This window comes from Paroedura picta, chromosome 6, assembly GCF_049243985.1.
Source record: "Paroedura picta isolate Pp20150507F chromosome 6, Ppicta_v3.0, whole genome shotgun sequence".
NCBI lineage: Eukaryota > Metazoa > Chordata > Lepidosauria > Squamata > Gekkonidae > Paroedura > Paroedura picta.
The window spans coordinates 88,977,804-88,999,752 of NC_135374.1; the positions used below are offsets into that span (position 1 = coordinate 88,977,804).

The window sequence follows — 21,949 nt, forward strand, 5'->3', positions numbered from 1 at the left end:
CCTGTGTTCTCCTTTCTGTGGTTGTGAGACTGGCATGGAACAATGGCTACATGAGTTGGAAAACTTCATTGGGTAAAATCACTTCCTCCTGACTCTTGCAGGAACAGAGCTACTAGGGGAATGGATAGACAGATTTTTGTGCAGACTTTAGAAGAGCCTTTGGTTGGATCCAATCCATAGATTAAGGTGATCAGATTTTAACACTGGTAAAGCGGGACACCAGTGACTGGGGGGGTTCTTGATTTAAAATTTGGTCCACATGGAGCAACAAAAAGTTTCATAGAACGCATAGAATGCAAAAATAGTATTGTAATATATATATATATATTTTAAATTTCAACATAAGTACAATTTGCCAGGTACCCCCAGATGTCCTTCCAAAAGTGAGACAATCTGGTCACCTTACCATAGATGGGTATTATGTCTGAATCAATACCCTGGGCCATTCCGCATGACTTAAATGTAGCCAAAGTCTTACCTTTCATAAACTCTAATAATTCAACATTCCACATGATGTCATAAACAAATTGCAAAACTCCCGCCGAACTCCTGCAACAATCAGAATTTTATAGCGCTTAGGGGGAAATCCAGAAAAGTGGATCCCCCCCAAAAAAAACACTACACTTCTGAGCACAAGCCACAACACATCAGTGAAAGACATGTGCATTCTCAAAATAGAGGAAAAAAGAATGTCCCTCCCTCGCTCTCGCCCCCGAGCTTCTGGAGACGCGATTGCCATTTCCCCTCCCCCTTAAACTGGCGAAAGCAACGAAAAAGCGAGGATTCTCCAGCTGAAGTCCTTCCACAGAAGTGCTTAACAGTAAAACAAAGCTCACTACTGCAAGTGTCTTTAAAGTTTCCGAGCATAATACAGCTCCCTGTTCGATACTTCCCATAATTTCGGCCACAAATCGTGCCCATGGGGGGGGGTGTTACTTGAAGAGTGTGGAAACGATTAAGCGGCAGCTCCTATGCCAGCCAAAAAGGTATTTCTGAGACAATGATTGAACAAATATTCGTTGCGACTGATGTGTTTGGGTTTTAAAAAAAACAGTTTTTAAAGGGAAAGGGGCTTTTTGGGAGCACGAACACAACAGTTCATTGGCTGTTCTGTTTGATTGATGGCCAGGGGCGGGAAGAAGCGTAAAAAAATATAGCTTCCTTTGTTGCGATTCCAGCGAGACCAGAAATCTGCGGGGAATGAATAGACCGCTACTGGGACTTCAATATGCCACTAGAATTGAAGATATGCGGAATGATGAAATTCCACTATTAAAAATAGCATTTCTGCATTCTGCAAACATTTAGCAACATTGGTCATTGTGTGGAATGGCCCACTGTTTACCCTTTCCTAGTTCTCTGTTTTTCAGTGTCCACGTGGTTGCATGGCTGTATTGGCTCAGGATGTTCTTCTAATATAAGAACAATAGCAGTCTTGTGTCATATTTCTAATGGCATCTATAATGATGGCAATCATAAATGTTTACATGCCTTGTAGACAGACTAAGGACTGAGTCAGGCATCTGAGTTTGTGATTAGCTTACTTCCCTTCTTGTCTTTGGGATTTTGAATGATCACAATGAGCTTCCTGAATTCTCAAAAATAGAGGGATGTGTGGAGAAGACTACTGGATATTGCTTCCATTCAAAATGTCTGCACATAATTTTTATTTATTATACTCAAATATATTGAGCATATGGCATCATAATAGTCTCTCCAGGCAATAAGCAAGACCATACCCTCCCCATGCCAATAAATGTTTCAACATTAGGGCTCCCAAGTCATTCCGTGTATGTTATCTGAAATCATGGCATACAGATAATTCCAAATCCATTCACTTCAGTGCTAATTCTCTGTCCAGGCCTCATGTTAAGGACAGACTACTGGCAAACAATTGTCCCTTTACCCATTTCCTCTTTATCTTTTTCACACACATACTTTCTTGTCATCCCCGTCTTTTCCCCCTTTACTTTTCAATGAATGAATGAATAAATAAATCTGAAATAACCAATAAAGTTAAGTTTAAGTCTGTGAAGTCTAAAGGGGAAAGAATCGTTTGCTCCATGGAGGTGGGATAGGCCTTGGAAAGGGAGGTGGGGGAAAAACTAAAAGATCTGAAGTTTGGGAGACTGAATGAAACACTCAGCTAACAAAACAGAAGAAGCTTCATCTGGTCTGGGCAAATCTGTCCTTTCTTTCCCTCTTTTCTCTCCTAATAACAGCTGCCCTCTCATTCCCTGTTACTCCGCTGTGAAGAACAAAACCTCCCTCTGACTATCTGTTTTTCTTTTCTTCCCCAGAGTAGGTCTCATTACTGGTGATTAGCAGATGATTAAAACCAATTCAGCTTCCCCCAGTAGATATTTTCTCCCTGTTTGTGACTAACGCGTCAGTCTTCAATGAACGTGCTCCTAAGCTTATTAGCAGGCTCAGAGGATTAGCTGCCACGGAGCGCTGTGGCTTCGATATTGTGATGCAGCGAGTGACATGGAACCATTTGCTGAGCACAGACAGGGCCGTGGGGACTCAATCTCTAAACCGCAATTTTATTTCCATGCAGCGGGCTGGAGGGGGTAGGAGAGGAGGGGGAGACAAGCCTAACAATAATTACGAAAATCAAACATTTGGATAAGTTCCAAAATAGCCTTAAATTTAAGGACAGCAAAACAAGCACTTAGAAGAAACAGTCAATTCTGTGTGTGTGTGTGTGTTGGTGTGTGTACAGTGCTTTGTTCATAATCAGATCTGTAATTTTCAGTGATGGCAGCACTGGTGCCAATGAGGGGGCTTTGCTAGTTCTATCAACATAGGCATGCTGAGTTTAAGCTGAAGGAAACCTATGGATTGGTGGGAGTGGCAAGGGGAAGCATTTTGATTGATTCCATTCTGAAGTGGTTCTAGAGGATGGAAGACCATGACGTAACTCTTACATGATGCTGGAATCTTGGGCTAGAATTATGGAATAATTATCGTGGACATAAGAGACTATCTCAAATCACTATCTCAAATCACTTTTTGAAGCCAGATTCTGATTCTGCCCTCGGACACCCCAGCAGCCCTGCTGTGGGCTGACCTAGGTCTTTGTTCACTTGAGGCTTGCATAAGGTGACCAGAATTTAGAAACCATAAGGCGGGACGCACCGCTGCTGCTGGCAGTGCATGCATGTTTCCTCGATTAGCTATTTGAGGAAAGGAATATTTCAGCTGGGCAGCTCTCAAGTCATCCCCTTACTGTCAGCAGAAAGGTCCTCCCTGGATTGCTGGCTATAATCACTTCCTTCATTGTTGTTCTTTACCAGTTAATATTCAGGGTGTCATTCTAGACACTTCCAGACTTGGTCACTGGGTTTTCAGTCTTGATGCTACATTGATAGGTACACCATATCCAGTTCTCAAATTTCTCCCTGGTTTGGATTGATCAAAAAGGGATCACAACAGAGCCCCTTACCTTTGTAATATTATCCTTCATAAATTTAGAAAAGCTTTCACATCCATCTGCCTCAAAGCGATGCCAGCAGCTATGTGAACAGGTTGTTATATTCCCAAACCTGTTACCCTGTGCCTATGTTCCTGCAGAGTCCCAGAAGCAGAGGGCTTTCCTCTCTATTGGGAGCTGAGATCTAAAGTTCTCATGGCAATCTTAGCCAACATTGGCCTGTGTCCAGCAGCACAGAAAATTATTTTTTTCTTCTAGCGGATGAATATCCACATGTTACTCAAATGCCCTCACTGTCTGCCTTGGCTGGCTGCTATGAAAATCTGAGCTGAGGTCATGCGCGGGACATAATTTGTTGTAGCCTGAGTTGCCTTTTGAGGCCAGGCTATCTTTTTGCTTCTTACTGATTTTCATCTTGTCTATTTTTATCATTCTCCTCTTGGTAATCCTTGCATTTTATGCATATTTATTTTTTTAAAAAATCACTCAAGATTGTAATTTCCTTTTTTAAATGTGTGTTTTTCTGAATGAGTTTGCATTTTGACCACGGAGAAAAGTCTTAGAGTAGTGGTCCCCAACCACAGAAGGCCCTGTCACCGGGCCACAGCTCCCTCTCCCCCCCCCCCGCAGTAAAAAACTTCCCAGGCCATAAGCTTGCAGCCCGGAAAGCTTCTTAACGTGGGAGCAGGGAGGGAAGCAGGGCCACGCATGTGCGTATGCACTATGCACGGCCAAAATTGCGCATGCGTGGTGCTTTTGCGCACGTGTGCGCGGCCGGGCAATCGCCCTCCCTGCTGCCGCCGGTCCTCAGCCTCAAAAAGGTTGGGGACCACTGTCTTAGAGGACAGACCTATATGATCTTATATTGGTCATTTGAGAACTTTGTTGTTGTTGTTGTTGTTATTATTATTATATTTAAATGTATTGCCCGCCTCTCCCCAAGGGCTCAAGGTGGTTTACGATATAGGAAATGTATTGGAAATATTTAAAGAGAATGTAAAGCTTCATATGCTTAATGTTTTTAATTTTGCCTATGTGTACCTGTATAATAAATATTTAATTTGTTGTTATTTTATTTGATGTAGCTTGCCCAGTCTCTTCAGTGTTTCTGTAAATGTGATGTCCAAATATAAGGGGATTGTCATGTGAACCTGACTGTCCTGTGAGGACACTACCACTTTAAGAAGGTTGTGCTTCAATGAGTTCCTTTTTGCCTCTATAGAGGCTTCTCAGAATATCTAATTGTGTAAATAGCCTTGCACTTTATTCATCAGCAATACTATATGTTTACTTGGATTCAAAAGGTATTACTGAAAGAATCATGTCAGGGTTATCAGATGAAGGTGGTTGATGTAGCCCTATCATAAGTTGGTGGATGTGTCGCACATCAAGGGAAGCTGAAATGAATATAAACTACAGAAAAAGTTACAAAATAGGGTAAAAATGCGGCAGAGAACTAGAAAATACAAGATAAGAATCAGAGCTCGTTAAGAAAGCAGGTAAAGCTGCAAAGAGGAGAACCATAATACATTATTATCCTGTATCCAGGCCCCTATGTTTTCTTAAGAGGAAACAATGAAATCCATATACCCCATCTTATTGTAGCTCACTGAGCTCCTGCCATTTTTTTTCACACAATGAATGCTGCCTTTAAAAAAAAAATCTTCTGTCACCCCCAGGAGGGGAATGGGAACCCTACAGACAGTCATGAACAACAAGCTACAAGTCTGCTGTGAGTAGCACTAGAAATCCCCAAATGCCTTAAGAAAGATGACCCTCTTTCTTGACCCTCCTCTATACAACACCAAGCCCGTTACAAAAATCAGATGACAATGATGGAACGTTTGATATATATTTAATAGTATATGCAACCGGTGTTGCTATTGTTTAATTAAAACGTATGTTTTATTGGGATTGTTTTATTGGAACTGTACTGGTTTTATGATTGTGAGACACTGGGAGACAGCTGTGCCAGGAGCGGCAGGACAGAAACCTGATAGATAGATAGATAGATAGATAGATAGATAGATAGATAGATAGATAGATAGATAGATAGATAGATAGATAGATGATAGATAGATAGATAGATAGATAGATAGTTAGATAGATTAAAACATTTGGCTATTTAAAAAAAGCCTTGAGGGCCCAACTGATCCCTCAGTGCACTGAGATGGGGCGATCTTGTCTACCCCCTTCTCAAGGGCTGTTTTGACACTTCAAAAGTCTCATGGGGAACAAGATCACCTGATCCTCCTGCACTCATGGTATTTTTCAATGGCCACATTTCCCTCTAATATAGCATTGGTAGTCACAGGTCAGACCATTAGACATTGTAACATCTAGTTTTGTTCTTTGTTTCAGAAAATCTTGGAAATACTGCAGCTCTAAACGCAATGATTTTTTTGTGTGCAGGGTTTCAGTTTAATAGGAGAGAAGAAATGGGTAAACTCCTGAATCTTTCATTAAAGCTGTTGCAGCAGTTATTTTAGAACAGGTGCTTTAATAAAGGGTCAGGTGCTGTAGACTATATCACTGTATATAGATGTACAATCTATTGCTTGCATGTATGACGTGCCTTGGTTATTTCTGTATCTATTGCAACAGATATGCAGTTTTGGAAGGATTTGCATATTCACATTTCAAGTTGCAATTGGTTCTGTGATTCAGGACTTCAAAAGTTACTTTGAGGACCCTGATTTAAGATTGAAAAGGCCATCAATCAAGATTTGCCAAGATGTAGAGTTAAACCAGGAGAAGGTTTAGGACAATACTACCATGGATTAGACAGTCTCAACCAAAAGAACATGCAAAATGAATTCAGGTTTTTATTCTCCAGTCTGAAGTACATAAGAAATGGCATAAATCTGCAACATGCTGTACCTGTGAAGAATTTATAGGAATTTCTCTGGTATCTTTGTTGTAATCTGAATTTTTATTTTATATTATGTATTTTGTACTTCTTTTATACTGCTAATATTTTATATTGCTATGGCCAATGGCCATACCTAATAATACATTTGATAACTGTGGAAACATAAACAGATGGAAACAATCCTCTGCATTTGGACCACCTGCCATATCACTGAGTAGCAGAATCACCATGCAAAAGTTTACCCAAAAAGCACAAACTCAGCACTAAAAGACCTCAAGTACCAATGAGAATATTTGGCATAGAAAAAGCTAATACCAGGATAGGGTGCAGTTTCTGTTATCAGCAAGACACATCATCCTTACCTTATTTCAGGACAAGAAACCAATGGACATGCCCATGAATGGGCATCCATATACAGGTTAAATTAAAAGCTGGAGAGCCAGTTCAACTAGAACCATTAAACTCCTCCCCCTCCTCCCCGGTGCCCTTTTCACCCTACTTATAGAAATTTAAATTTTTAGGGGCTTTCCGCACCGGGATCCTTGTAGCAAATTGTTTGCTGAACAAAAAATCGCCATTTAAAATAGTGGAATTCGTCATTATGGATACCTAACTTTGTAGTGGAATCCAGTTGCGTTTCCATCGTTTCCCACAAGCTTCTGGTCTCAGCAAAAATCGCTAGAAAGGAAGCGCTATTGCCGAGCTCGTCCCGCCCCTGGCCGTCAAGCAGCCAATGGGCAGCCGTTAGCATGCTCCCAAACAGCCCCTTTCCCTTTAAGAAAGGTTTAAAAAAAAAACACACCCATTGCAACGAATATGTGTTGATTCGTTGCAACGGAGAGACCCATCAGCTGGCAGGTGTGTTTGAGCTGTCGTTTCATCGTTGCCACGCTCCCCCCGAGTGAAAAAAAAAATCCCCCCCCTCACGGGCCCGATTTTCGGCCAAAAACAGTGTAAAAAATAAAGGGAAAATACATCAGCAAACGGGCTTTTCTGTTGTTTGTGCTTAGTGACTGTAAAGAGACTGTAAAGAGCTTTGGGGAGGGACTGCAGCCGGGGAAGCCTCACTGGGTAAACGAAGGCTTGCCGCTGATTTGATCTCCGCTTGCTCGGAGAAAAAAAAATGGCGATCGCTTCGCCGGAAGATCAGAGGAGAGAGCCAGGGGGAGGGACTTTGTAGAAACCACAACAATAGTAACGCACAGAACTTTCCCGCTAGTGTTGCAGATTGGTTGCAGGAGTGTAGCGCTTTCCGGAGGGTGAATCCACTTTTGGGGATTTCCCTGAAAGCACTACAAGGAAGCGCTTTTTGCGGATCGGTTTCAGGTGTGTGGCAGATTGTCAACGACATTGTGCATAACAGCAAATCAGTAGCGTTTTCAATTGGCAACCATTGTGCGATTTTGAAGGCGTGCAAAAAGCCCCTTAAAATCCCTGCCCAAATTTACACACTAATTTAGTCCTGATTGTGCCTCCAGTGCAGATGACTATGTTGTTTAGAATCCTACATTTGCATTGTGACCTGCAGTTACACTGGACAGTTCATGCCCCCCATTTATTTTAGGGCATGCCCTTGCTGGAAACATCTAACTTGCTCAGAAGAAGGCATTTTATTCTGATTTTGGAAAGAGAATCCCTTGGGCTCATAGTAAACCTCCCTGAGAACCCCAGAGAATTTTCATCCCAGTTGGATGGGTGAGGAAAGGTGTCTGAAAATGTATTTCTCTGTGAATCTTGTGGAAAGGAGTAGTAGACTGAGTTCCTAATCAGAGTTCCTTTTTCATATCTATTATGGATGTTTGTCTAATTAGCATATTTTGGGAAATCATGCTCCATAGGCTGGCAGCTGAAAATGTGCTCACTGTTTCAGCTGGCAATCTTCCTATTTCCAGAAGTATTCCTTAGGAGTGTACAAAATAGACAAACATTTTGTGCAAGGAGGAGGAGGAGGAGGAGGAGCACTTTGCCTCTTGATTTCTCCTTCATATAAGATTTGGAGAAACAGTTTTACTGCATATAGTTTACTTTTTTTCCCCTTGGCCACCCATGCCTCCTAAAATTAAAATGTTATTCTGCTTTAAACAAAGTCACTAGTGGTTATTTTGAGAAAAAATGGATTTCAAATGGAGCTGCATAAACTGCCCTGCTCAGTCTTTTGGGCATCAATTTCCCCATGTATGACTTTTAGAATTCATGCCCAAAACAGCCACTTTGATATTATCACAATTTATAGCTATTCCTTTATACATTAACTCACTAAAACGAGTCAAAGTCTTATCTAATAATGAACAAAAATGTTTATTTTCACTACTTTTTGATTCTGTATTTTGTCATGTCAGCGTCATCAGTTTTGTTCCACCTTTTGTCAGTAATGATCATGTTTCTGGCAGCAACCACATCCCACTTCCCAGCTCATGGAAGCAGTGGGTCCCATCTCCTTTGCAGAGATGGATGCCCTCCCCATGTCTCTACCCAGCAGGATTTCCCCTGGTTGGTTTAAATTGCCAATCCACTGCTGTGTATACCTTTATTTTTACATTATTAATATGTAATTGACATACAGATGTTGAAGATGTTGAAATACACTTTTCATTCAGTTTGCAGGTAAAATTTGGATTAGACAATCTCAACCAAAAGAACGTGCAAAATGCACTCACATTTTAATGCTCCAACCTGATGTGCATAAGAAATGGCATGGATCTGCAAAATGCTACATGTCAGTTGTAATGGTGAAGGATTTATAAGATTTTCTCTGTTATCTTTGTTTTAATATGCATTTTTATTTTATATTGTGTATTTTGTACTTCTTTTATACATCGAAACAACAATAAGGGAATGACACTTGGGTTTTGTTTCTCCCAAGGAAGAAGTGAAATTGAAACAGAACATTTCAAGCCAAACTTACATGAATCAAACTTACGCAAGGCATACTTAAATCATAGCCTTGCTGTTCAAAACATAGCATTTGAATAAAGCAACACTGTTGCCAACAGCTGGAAGAAAGATCTTCTGATCCTTAGTCTGTGATATGGTGCGTTGCATGTCCCCCATTAACAAAACCCTTGTCTGTGATTTGACAAATGGGAACCATTCTAACTCTTACATCAGTACAGGACTTTGTATACAGAACACAATTAATACTAGTCAATTTGTCCCATGGTCTCTCGCTGTTTACAGGGTAAAATATTGCCTTCAAATTGATCAAGGAGATTTGCAGTTAACCCTTGCTCACTATAAAAATTGTTGTGTACAACAGTTATCCAAAGTTTAAAATTTTGCTCAAAAAAGTTTGTGGCTTAAAAAATGTGATTTTATTCAAAAATGTATACCTCTCTTTGCTTCTAGGTTCAATGTCCCAGTTAGGGATCCCCCAGAAAAAAGGTTTCCCCTGTTTCTACTCTTCTACCCCTCCTGAGTACCCCCGGGCACCATATCTCACCTAAACAAAATATATAGGAATTGTCCAGGCAATTCCAAATTAATAATGAATTTTTAAATTTCTTCTTTTTATAATAATTCAAAACTTTTGTAATTCATCCAAAACCATAACAGAAATAAATGACAACTAAAATGGGTTCCTAGGTAAAATAAAAGCATGATGAGCTAAGAGACCATGTGATAACTAGTTTCCTCTTCACTCCTGTATCTCGACTGAAGTTGATCCTGACTCATTCATCTTGCTGTTCTAGAGGTCTTCAATCAATAGTTGAATAAAATGGCATCTTGAAGCCTAATCTTTGAAGAATCACAATGACCGTTTATGCACTGGAGGTTTCATGCTGGGTTGCAGGCTGGAGTTTTAGTAAGGCATGTTGCCCCACCTCTTCCTGCACCCACACGGGGGAGAATTTGGCCTGGTGCACCTCATCTGCCTCCGATTTGTTCTCCTGCACAGGAGATGGGGTGGTGAAGTTCCCAGCACATAAACAGTCATTGGGCATTTCCTTCCCTCCAAACAGATAGATTGGTTTAAATGAAAACACCTAATTATTATGACCAGTTAACATAGCATCCCAGCATGTTGATTTTGTAAATAGTGGGACAGGCTAGAAACATAGGTTCAACATCCATCAACATGTGTAAAGACATGTTGTGAAATTTATGTCCATTCCGACTTGAATATGTCATGTCCAAGCAATTTGTAGGGTGATTCCCCCCAGTTATTTTCAATTTAAGTTATATAGTTTTATGTGTAATTGCACTGAATTCTTCACTGAATGTAGTCCTACACAGAATTATACCTAAGTCCATGGATTTCAGTTTGATAGACTACAGTAAGTACATATAGGGTTGCATTGGTTTTTAACCACTTGCCATCCTTAGTAAACAATGGTACCACATGATCTCTGTGTGTCTTCTATAACTGCAACATTTCTGCTCTGCTACTACACTCTGTGCAAAATTGAATTGTAATTGGATTTTAACTTGTGAACCTCCAGAATAGTCTCTAAATCCAAATCCAAATTGACACAACAGCAAAAATAACAGGAATTTAGCAAATTCAGTGTCAACCTAATGGGAATGCAAACCAACAATTATGCATAGAGATTATGCATTGATATTATATATTATGTATATAATATGCAGTAATTGTGCACACATATCTATGCCTGAGATAACAAAAGTTATACACATATACATATACATATACATATACATATACATATACATATACATATACATATACATATACATATACATATACATATACATATACATATACATATACATATACATATACATATACATATACATATACATATAGCTTCACAAACAGTCAACAGATTTAAAACAACAATAAGTAAGGGACAAACAGTTAAAGAACATCCCTATAAGGTAGATTGGCCATAATCAACAGAACACAAAACTATTTCATTGACATAGACTGACACCAATAAATAGGCAATTTCTAAAGAATCAACTCCCTTGTCACAAAACAATAGGCACAAACTAAATGCAGAACAGGTAATCAAATGATGCTGGAGGGAAATATAGGATTACAGAGCAAAAATAATGGTTTGGAAACTAGGAAACAAGTTATGATCAAAGGAGTTTTATAAAACAGAGGAAAGGCCACCATTTGCTGTAAATTGAAAAATTCATGTGAGAACATCTCCTTGACTTTTGGAGCAGAGTCAGAGAAACTCTGTTTTGCCCAAAACCTGAAATGAATCTCCTTGCTAACATGCCAGTTATATGTCTCCCTAACTACTGATGTTCTCCACTTGATAAAGGAGGTAGCTTATGGAAAAGAAGAAAATATACCCTCTGGTTAACTGGACATTGATTTGAAGAACACCTTCACAGGAATTATAGAAGATGATGGATCAGTAACTATCTTTTTGTCATGCTGGCAAAACTGCTTGTGAGCAGCACTGTGGTTTTGTGGAATATTTATCTATTTGTTTGTTTATTTGTTTATTTTAAACTTGTATACTGCCGCTCTCAGAGACTCGTGGTATTTTCCAATAATAAAGTAAAAACAACCTATTCCATAAAACCCCAGTACATTAACAGATGGCTATGCATAAATTAATCGGAGTCAACTCCCCATCTCCCCTCCCCTGTCCAGTTGTATTCGCAAGCTCTTTCGATAGGAGTGAGGCAGCTACCTAGCTGATTTTTGGGGATCCACGAGTAGTAACTCTGGGACCTCAGCCCGGCCTCAACCATATGCCTGGCAGAAGAGCTCCGTCTTGCAGGGCCTATGGAAAGTTGACAACTCCGACAGGGCCCTTAGCTCTTCTGGGAGATCATTCCACCAGGTTGGGGCTAGGGCTGAAAAGGACCTGGGCCTGGTCAAGGCCAGATGAATGTCCCGGGGGCCTGGGACAGCCAGCAGATTCATACCCACAGAACGAAGTACCCTGCGGGGGGCATAGGCAGGTAAGTGTTCCCGCAGATACGCAGGGTCCAAGCTGAGTATAGCTTTAAAGTTTAAAACCAAAACCTTACATTTGACCCAGAAAAAGACTAGTAATCAGTGTAGCTGACGTAACACCAGCTGGATGTGGGCCCTCCAAGATGTACCAGTGAAGACCCTCGCAGCTGCATTTTGTACCAGCTGTAATTTCCTGGTCAAAGCCAAGGGTAGACCTGCGTAGAGTGAGTTACAGTAGTCTAATCTGGAAGTGACCGTTGCATGGGTCACTGTGGCCTGATGATCAGAGGACAGGTAGTGTGCTAGTAGCCATGCTTGGCTTTTTCAGTAGTGGGCAGACCACCGTCTCCTTAAGCCCTTCTGGGAATTCCTGCAAGATGAGGGAGAGATTTACAATTTCTCTCAAGGGGCTTCCTACTCGTTCGTCATCCAACTTAAGCAGCCAGGATGGGTAAGGATCTAATGGGCAAGTGCTTGCTCTCACTGAGCCCAGCAACATGCCCACTTTGGTTACTGAGAGCCGTCTGATGCCATTAAACACTAACCACCGCAATGGCCACGGAGCTTCCAGTTCACTAACTGTGTCAACTGTGGCAGGAAGGTCCCGGCGGAGTGACTGGACATTAGTTCAATAATGCTGCACAGCTCAAATCCAGTTCCCCTGACTTTTGATGCCCTTCCTTGAGGGCAGTAACTGACCTAATTAAGCTAAACAATTGTGCCGGGCGAGAGCTTGTGGGCATGCTTTCTGTGGCGTAGAAGTCTCTTTTTTTGCCGCTTTCACCACATTCTCATGCACCTTCATAAGTGTGCTATGAGATGTCCTAGCTGCCTCGTTGTGAGTCTTGTTGTTAATTGACCTGGCATTGCAGAGCATCAGCAACAGTTCTGCCCTAGCCCTCTCATCCACATATCTGGGGATGGAACAGAGATTTGAAGGATGGTGCATGTATCGACCAGGCCACTGACTGTGGGAACTCCACAGGCAGGGATTCTGTACTTCGCTGCCTCCCTATTATAGAATCTGCCCCCACTGCTGTATCTCCTTTGGCCCAGAATCACTGGCATTTGAGTCCCGGGCAGGATCCCAGAGGCCAGGTCTGAGTGGGGTCATAGCAGGGGCTGTGGATGTAGAAAAAGAAAAACAGTTTGGAGCAGTGATCAGAATGTTGGCCAAGTTTGGATAAGCCTGGATTTCATTCCCTATTTCATCCTAAAGCTACTGTCTCAGCCCAACCCACCTCATAGAGGGAATGAGGACAAAACAGAGGACCATATATACTTCCCTCAGTGTTATGGATTAAAATGTTAGTATGGTTCACATGCAAAGGAGACCCTGCTGTGCGACAAATAGTAGAGTAGGGCTGTTAAGATGGACTAAGAGAGAAACTTCAGCCTCAAAGGCACTGGATCCAGCAAGAGGATATAATACTGCCTGACCAATGTTTGGGGATCAAAAAAAAAAGTTCCAATTTGTCCCATTGCAAATTATTTTGTGACAATAGGGGAAAATACAGTGAATGATGAAGATTTGGCAACATCAACGTGATTGGTTTCTAACTCTCTGGCTGCAAGCTTTACTTCAAAGAAAATCCTTCTCTGGAATCAAATTTTTGATTTTCCTCCAAGATTGTCCAGAACTTAAATATTGTAGACACCTTGGCACTTTAGTAAAGCAAGCATGGATTAACCAGGACTCACTATTTAAAGGGGTTTAGGTTCAGAGGCTTCTTCCTACACTAATTTTAAGTGCCATGCACTTGATTAGGAGAACCAAGCCTTATGAGCTCAATAAGCTTACGGGGCTTTATAACTTCACCAAATGCTCCTTGAGCTTAAACAAAGATAAGAATGTACAAATCTATAAGAGTCAAAAAGGAAATGTGGAATGTGCCGAGGAGGAAGTCTGGTGCTCTGTAAAGAATGGTATTACTGAGTAGAGGTTTTCCCTATTTGACAATTCATGTTAAGTAAAATAATTGATTAAATGAGATATTGAAATTAAAGCAGTCCAATTTTCTTCTTCTTCTTCTTCTTCTTCTTCTTCTTCTTCTTCTTCTTCTTCTTCTTCTTCTTCTTCTTCTTCTTTTGCTGGTTCAAACAGTAGCACTGTGTTTTCAGATCTGGCCTCTGGACTTAAATATTAAATCCACAGGCAAATTCTAATGTTTCACGCGATCAATTAAATTGCTGTGGCTTCTATGCAAAGAACTCCGGGAAGTGTAGCATTGAACAGAAGTGGCCAAACTTTGGCTCTCCACCCTTGGGTAGGAAATCCTTACCAACTTCAGAAGTTTGAAGTTGGGAAAACAAAACTGGGAGGAAGAGTTAACCTCTTCTCCTCTTGCCATATGCCTGATCTGAACTATGAGATCTCTTGCTTCATCTTATCAATACAAAATATGCTTGAGAGCCATTCATTCTTGTCTGAGAAAACCTCTGAGAACCCTGTTAGTGAAGGGACTCCCTTGCCACCCTTGTCTGATTTTGGTTCAAGAATAAGGTGCGTATAGATAACCATGAGGGCATGTAGTGCTTTTGCTAAAGGAAGGGCAAGGCTTCAAGAAAGTATATAACTGAATGAGTGGCACAGACTTCTGCTTTCGGGAAATCTGGCTTGTATAGGTCAGGTTCGAACATTATAAAAGGACTGAGCCATTCAAGTGGAAAGGGATGAGGACAGAAAAAGAACAATGGCTGTCTTGCGGAGCTGAGATTTTTTTAAAAAAAGAAATTCCCTATTCCACCATAAACTTAATAACCCCTCTGTTTGGAGCAAAATTTGCTTGAAATTTGTGGGGAAGACTCAGAAAAAAAATTCTACTCTTAAATCCTAAAATTCAATTAATTTTCTCACATCTTTCCCCAACCCTATCTGTCCTTTCAAAAACATTTTAAAATCTATTTCACAAGGAGCACTTCAAGCCTGTGGGATTTGTCTCTCTTCTAGTGGCGCCTGGCTAACAGTGCTAATAAGAGCCAAACCAGGAGGGTCGCCAGTCCCCAGTTGGAGCCTTTCCCCCCTTCTAGGGCTTTCAGAAACTGGGGGACTTAGCAGGCATGAGGAGGGAAGAAACTGACATCACCTGGAAACTGACATCATCATTAATGACATTGAGGGGGGGGGAAGCTCTGGTTTTGGAGCAAAACTCTATGCTAAGAAGCTAATTCATGCTCCTCCCTGCTTCCATAATGTGACCCGTCCATCTCCTGCCAGCAGCTATGAGGAACTTGGCAACCCTACAAACTACATATTAAGGTGGTCACAGATCTAGCCACCTAAGAATTGCCCTAAAACTTGCAGTGGGGGCTTGAGATGATCTTGTACTCTTACTTAAGCCTTTTAAAGTGTGTTGGGGGAGGGAATGATATCACACCTTCCTGCTGCAGGGTGGGCTCAATCAGAATTAGGCACTCGTGGCAGTTTTTTAAACAGCTAAATTGCCCCAGTGTTGGCAGCATGGATTGTTCTTGAGTCCATTGTGATGTGCAGTTTAGTCCTCAGATCTGGATCAAATTCACAAATATTTCACCATAGCTTTCTCCCTTTCCTGTCCATTCTCCCAATGCACTCAACGAGGGTGGGGGGGGGGAAGGTTTAATATGCATGTTCTCATGGTGATTTTGATTCTTCCAGGGTGGGGATTTGGGGAAACTGCAAGTTTTCTGTTTAGTATTCCATCTTGGCCCTTTTGTGTTGTTGCTGTGCCATAACAAAGAGTGTGTTTGTGGTGGGTTTTGTTTTTGTTTTAAATTTGCATTAAGTGTATTTACATATCCTCATACTGTCACTTGGGAGCTGTAGTCAGTTCTTGCACATTCGCCACCATGATGAATGCTGTCAACTGATTAAGGGTACCAGCTGTGAAGATGCAAAAGTAGCACATACAGGTATTATAGTTGGTTTTAAATGGGTGCACGACTGCCCGTGATGACTCTGGGGAATATGTACTATAAGTATGCCAGTAAATCGAGAGTGCACCTCAACAGTGGATAGCGTACCTGCTGTCATGTTGAATTTGACCTCTGCCCAGAGGTAAGAACAGAAGTACTGTTCATTTTGGCTCGTAAGGTGTTAGGAAGATCATATGAGGTTTCTGTCTCAAAATACAAGGAGCATAGTGAACAAGGGAGTCAGCCACATCTTTTTGCAAAGTTCCCAGTGTCTATGATAAAAGTTCTTTAAGGAAAACTGGTACCAACTTGCCTCCTAAAGTGGCAATTCCTTTTGTCCTCTGAACCCTTGAGCCCCTTTGTCTGACTTGATAAGTGGACACTACTGATGCTTGGCTTTAGATAGTTTTCCCCTTTTAACATTTGTCATACTCTTTATAAAAATAATAGGTAGGCAATCATATGCACATTTATTCAGAAACTAGATTTAAAGCCCATTTTAAAAAGCAATAAAATGGGTGCTAGAAGGGGGCGAGGGACAGCATGGTGATGTGGGAAGAGTTCTGTGTGGGCAGGGAGGCAAGGGGAAGAAGGGCATGGTGTGTGCTGGTGGTGCAGCGGGTGCTGGGGAGTCTACCGCGGGGGAACCTACCTGGGCGAGGCATCGGCAGCATGAAGGAGGCGAGGAGGGCGTCCGCAGCCATGTTGTGGTGGATGGGCGGCGAGGACTGAGCGCAGAGCAGGGAGCAGCGCGGTGGATTGCGGGCGGCGAAGCAGAGGGTGTGCCGTGATGTCTGGGGCCGCGGCGTCTCACAGAGCGGCTCAGCGGCAGCCTCTTCCTGTCAGCGACAATCTTCGAGGACGTTGGCTGGGCGCGGCGGTGTCTCCAAAGTGATCCTCATCCCGGGGGTCATCGTGGAGGTCGCAGGCTGGGTGCGGTGGCAGCGAAGGTGGGACGGCGGGGAGCATGCTGGCTGCTCCTGGCGGCATGCAGGTTCCCACGGAGTGGCTCATCATCGGCGTCGTGGTCTCGGGGTCCATCTTGCATGGTCCAGGCTGGGCGCGGCGGCAGTGGCGACTCGTGGAGGTTGGGGAGCATCTTGGTTGGGCGACGGGCCTGCTGATGTTGGCGGTGAAGTTGAAGCGGGCAGCGGGTCGTCGGCGCGCAGGTGGTCGGCTCGGCCATTTTGGAGTGCGGGCGGCGGCTCCGCGGCATCATTGTCGTGGCGGTGGGCAGGCACAGGAGGCGAGCAGGTAGGGCATGGGGTCACGCAGCAGGTAGGGCATGCAGGTAGGGCACGTGCTTTGCGGGCCTCCCAATTGGACACTTGGCCCTGGAGTGCTACTCGGTTTTTATCCCGGATAGAGCCCGCCCTAACTCCTCCCACACAGCCCTTACTCTTTTATTTAGTCCACGGCACCCACGGCGCCATGGGCGGTTTAAAGATAATCAGCATTGAGTTCAGCAGAACTTATTCCCAAGTACCTATGCATAGGATACCCTCCTTAAAGCGAATGGGATGTGCTTACCTCTAAGGCCATCTGCGGCCTGGGTCCCAATTATCTGAGGGACTGCTTGACTCCTTATGCCCCTCGCAGGGCTCTTTGCTCTGAAAGTAGGAATTTCCTGGTTGTACCTGATCCTCAGAAGGTGCTCCTGACCTCAACCGGGGCCACGGCCTTTTTGGTCCTGGCCCCAACCTGGTAGAATGAGCTCCCAGAAGAGCTGAGGGCCCTGATGGAGCTTCCAGTGTTCCACAGGGCCTGTAAGATGGAGTTCTTCCACCAGGCATGTGATTTCAGCTGGGCTATAAAGATCTGCTCCCTCTCTGTGTAGGCTTGGGAGAGCCATTGGGACATTCCTTTGGAGCTGCACCTTGGAAGATCTGTGACTGTTGGACATGGGGGTTGGGGGTGAGAACAGTCTAATGGGTTATCCTGTTGTTGTGTTTTTACTGCCATCTTGGGCTTTACTGGGATATTTTACTGCGTTATGGGATTTTAGATTATGTAAACAACCACAAGCCAATTGTTCCAGGAGTGGCAGTCTAAAACTCTGAAAACAGTTAAATGAAATAAAATAAAATGGTGTGTCTAAATATGTTATTTTCAAGAAAATCACACATACCAAGGAAACATATGTGATTTAATTCAACATGAAAATCTCCCTACCATGCCTTTCCACACTCCATTTACCCCAGTGTTCTCACTGTCTGAAGTACAATCTACTTGGAAATTTATCTTTTATCATGTATTCTACCATTTCCATACCAGGAACTTCGCTTCCCCAGCTCCCATGCAGGAGCACAAATTTGGGGCCGGTGAGGTACACCAGGTCAAATGCTCCCCGTGCAGGAGCAGGAAGAGGTGAGGCAACTTGGCTGGTCTCAAACTCCAGCCTGCAGACTGGCATGAAGCCTTTGGTACAGAAATGCTCTTTTGTAATTTAATGGCACTTTCTCCCTCCCCAACATAAAAAAGCAAGGTCAAGATTGGTAGCCATGTTTGTTTGTGGCGGTAGAGAAAAACAAGCGTCCACTAGCACCTTAAAAGACTAACAACACTCGTGGTAGGTTAAGAGCTTTTTTGAGTCACTGTTAGCTTTTTCTGGGGGGAAAAAACACATACCCTTCCACATTTTTTTTACTTGTTAAGGGGATAAGAAAGGAAGAATCTCAAATAAACTGACAAGTTCAGAACTGCATAATTTGATCACTGTAGCTAAGATTTTTTCGATATGCATATTAAAAACCATGTCACAAAGAAAGTAATGTTCAGGAATAAGATTCCTCTGGTAATAAATGCTTTCTCTGTTGTATGACACTGACCAGTGAGTCTTTATTTTTATGACATTTTGTGTTGCCTCATACTAAGATTTTTAAATTCATTATATTGTAGGCTCTATTCCCAATATTAATTGTGCAGCATTAAATCAGTATTATACATTATGGGTACATCATACAGACAAGTGATGAATGAAGTGCATATAAAAATCACTTTTATGATAGGATCAAATCTATAATACTAATAGTTTAAAAAGTGGACCACTAAAATAATTAACCAAAAGGAATATAAAAATCAACAACATTCATAGTCCTCCCTCCAAGGAATGGACATTGTGTGCTCAACAAGAAGTTCTCCAGAAATTCACATTGTTATGTTTTCGTCCTTCCCCTTTCTAGTTATAACCACTAGCAAGCTGTTTACTGACAGACTAAATATGCAGAGAGAATTTCTGGTGGATTTGATAAAGACACAATTAAAATGTTGCATGGGAGAGTTAGGCCAAATTGGCCAGCATCCTGAAACCCACTCCAAGCAAAGCCTTGAGGAATATACTGTACATACAAAAAGATTTGTCCACTGGGAATCTATCCCACTTCCTTTAACTTGGTATTTTGCTCATCCTATTAGGAGATTCCTCTGAGGAGTGAAAATACTAGATTGCCTCATTAAGACTCATCATTTACAAGTTGTTGACAAAGCTTGGCATTTATCCTGTTGTCATAATAAATGTGAGAAAGTGACCATTTGGCAAAAAATATCATAAATAAAGCATCCTCCCATGCAGCCGTGAATCACATAAACTAACCGTGCTCAGGTTTGGAGATTAGTACCTCTGTGCAAATCCATTATGTTGCAAATTAGAGATGGGGAGAAGAACATGTTGCAAAATCTATTAGGAAACAATAGGGGTGTATGATTTATTTTACTGTGCTTTTTGGAGTGTCTCAAATCGGAACTAGAATAGCTTATCCTCAACATACTTCTATGAAATAGATACAATTAATGTCATTTTCAAAAGGAATCTTCTGTGATCCTAATCTCCTTGCCAATCCTATCCTAATGACTAGCAGAGACACAGCCTGCAGTTTAGGCCTGATGGAAAAATTTGGCTTGGATACATTTCCCAGGAAGTCCTTTTGCTCCTTCCCCCCCCAAATATTCCAGCAAAAAAAGTGAGTTTAAGGACATGTTATTTTTTACAGATGAATTGCAGCTGCTGAACACTTTCCTATTCCTATAGTGCAGGACCCTTAAAGGCTATCCAAACGGTTCCCCAGCATTTGGATTGCCCTGACCTGCCTTCAAGCTCAGAGCAGTAGCTTAGCCATTCCACATTTATCATAACCGTGCATACTAAAATGTACTGAGACATGTTTTATCAGCCAATATCTGGCATCTTCCCCCCCCCAAAAAAAAGAGGTGAGAGCAAGTTTATGGATCCTTTCCAAAATGGAAGTTCTCTTTTCCTTGTTATAGATTGGCTATGGAAGAATGTGTATGAGCTTCCTGCTTTCCAATGTCCTTATGTAGAAGAGGGCTGAACTTATCCAAAGGCACTCTTGAGAATGCAACTGCGACTAAACCACACACTACAGGAAGAGTTGAGGAACAATAGAAAAATGTGTTCTCCTACTCATTCCAGGTGTAATTTTGGCTTGCTGTGGAACCCTGTACAGTTTATAATTCCAGTTTGCAGAGCCAGACCATCCACTATGTGGACTAGGCAATCCTTGGATTTCCTTGGATTTCCTGAGAAATCTCCCATCTGAGCGTGAGCCAACCAGGTCAGGGCTGTTTATGTTTTGACAAGTCCAGTTCTCAGTCATTCATCCTGTTCATGAAAATGAGAAACTGGGGGTTTTGCCTTTCAGCACCCTGGTGAAACAGCACGATGACTGTACGCAACGTGGCATATTTAAATTGTGATCTATCTCAAGAAACAGCAGTGCATGACTGAGTATTTACAACCATTCATTTATTTGGTGAACAAGCAAACTAGAGTGTACATTGGTGTAGCATGACAAACTGGCCAATAAATGCAGGCCTGACTTGAACATATGGCTGTGGAGGGGGAACCCAGTAAAGGGAACGAACGGAAGTTGTGGCAAAGTGCCATTAAATACAGATTTTGAAACTTGAAACTTATAAGCTTTCAAATTTAAAAAAGATCTTTTTATTGTGCTATACATTTTACTGAAAAGACACTGACTAGACCCACACTTCCTCGGCCATACAATATGCCTTCAGGTGTGTCAACAGTAAGCAGCTGGAGACCTCAGGGCCAAATTTCCTAAAGAGTTCTGCCTGGTTTACCAGTTGCTTAAACAGCGAAGGGCATTGGAGAAGAACAGTCAGGGATAGTGGCAAGGAATGCAGTACTCACCCTTCCTCCAAGTGGTCCTCCTGTAAAGCTGACTGCTGATCTATGGAAAGCGGGGGCAAAGTCAGCTCTATGGTGAAATAGCTGTTTGAATCAATGCCCCTTTTCCAGTTCAGTCCTTGCACATTAGAGCCTTTCCGCCTCAACTATGTCCTAGCAAGTTCTAGGCTTTTTCCATCGTAACTGATAGCAGATGTTCTGAGGCATTTTTGTTGACTCAAGTACCATTGACTTCATTTGATATCTTTTGTTGAAATGAAAGTTACACACATTTTGCAATGCTGTTTTGAAATCACAGGTTTTTTTTTTCATGAGTCCCTACAAACCAAGCAAAGAAAAGTGCATGTGCACATACACCTTACCAAAATAAATATTGCAGCAGCTCTCGAGAACAATGCAATTTTTTTTTAAAGCAGAAAGAAAGTTAAACAACCATCTGGAGTTGTGTGAAAGGGTTTTGTTTTGTTTTTTTAACAACCGATATAGAAGTTAAAAGCAGTTTCTTCCCACTAAAAGTTCTCCTGTGTGTTAAACGGCCACAAAAATCCTGGGCAGGTTTTTGTCTCTGTGTTAAGTTTTGTATTCTAATTAATTGGCAAAGTAGCTTACTGCCCATAAAGGAGAACAAATATTTCTTTATCCACGCCAACCTAGGTTACCAAATACTTTCCCTGTAATGTACTACAATTATTATATTAA

General features: G+C 42.0%; 1 long non-coding RNA gene across 1 annotated transcript in view; it reads right to left on the reverse strand.

Moving 5' to 3' along the window:
- LOC143840723 (uncharacterized) overlaps positions 1-21,360 on the reverse strand; it is a 39,994-nt gene extending 18,634 nt beyond the window's left edge. Inside the window, exon 1 of the long non-coding RNA XR_013232349.1 lies at positions 21,254-21,360. This is a non-coding gene — a long non-coding RNA (uncharacterized LOC143840723). The remainder of the gene's footprint in view (positions 1-21,253) is intronic.
- Positions 21,361-21,949: the final 589 nt, after the last annotated feature.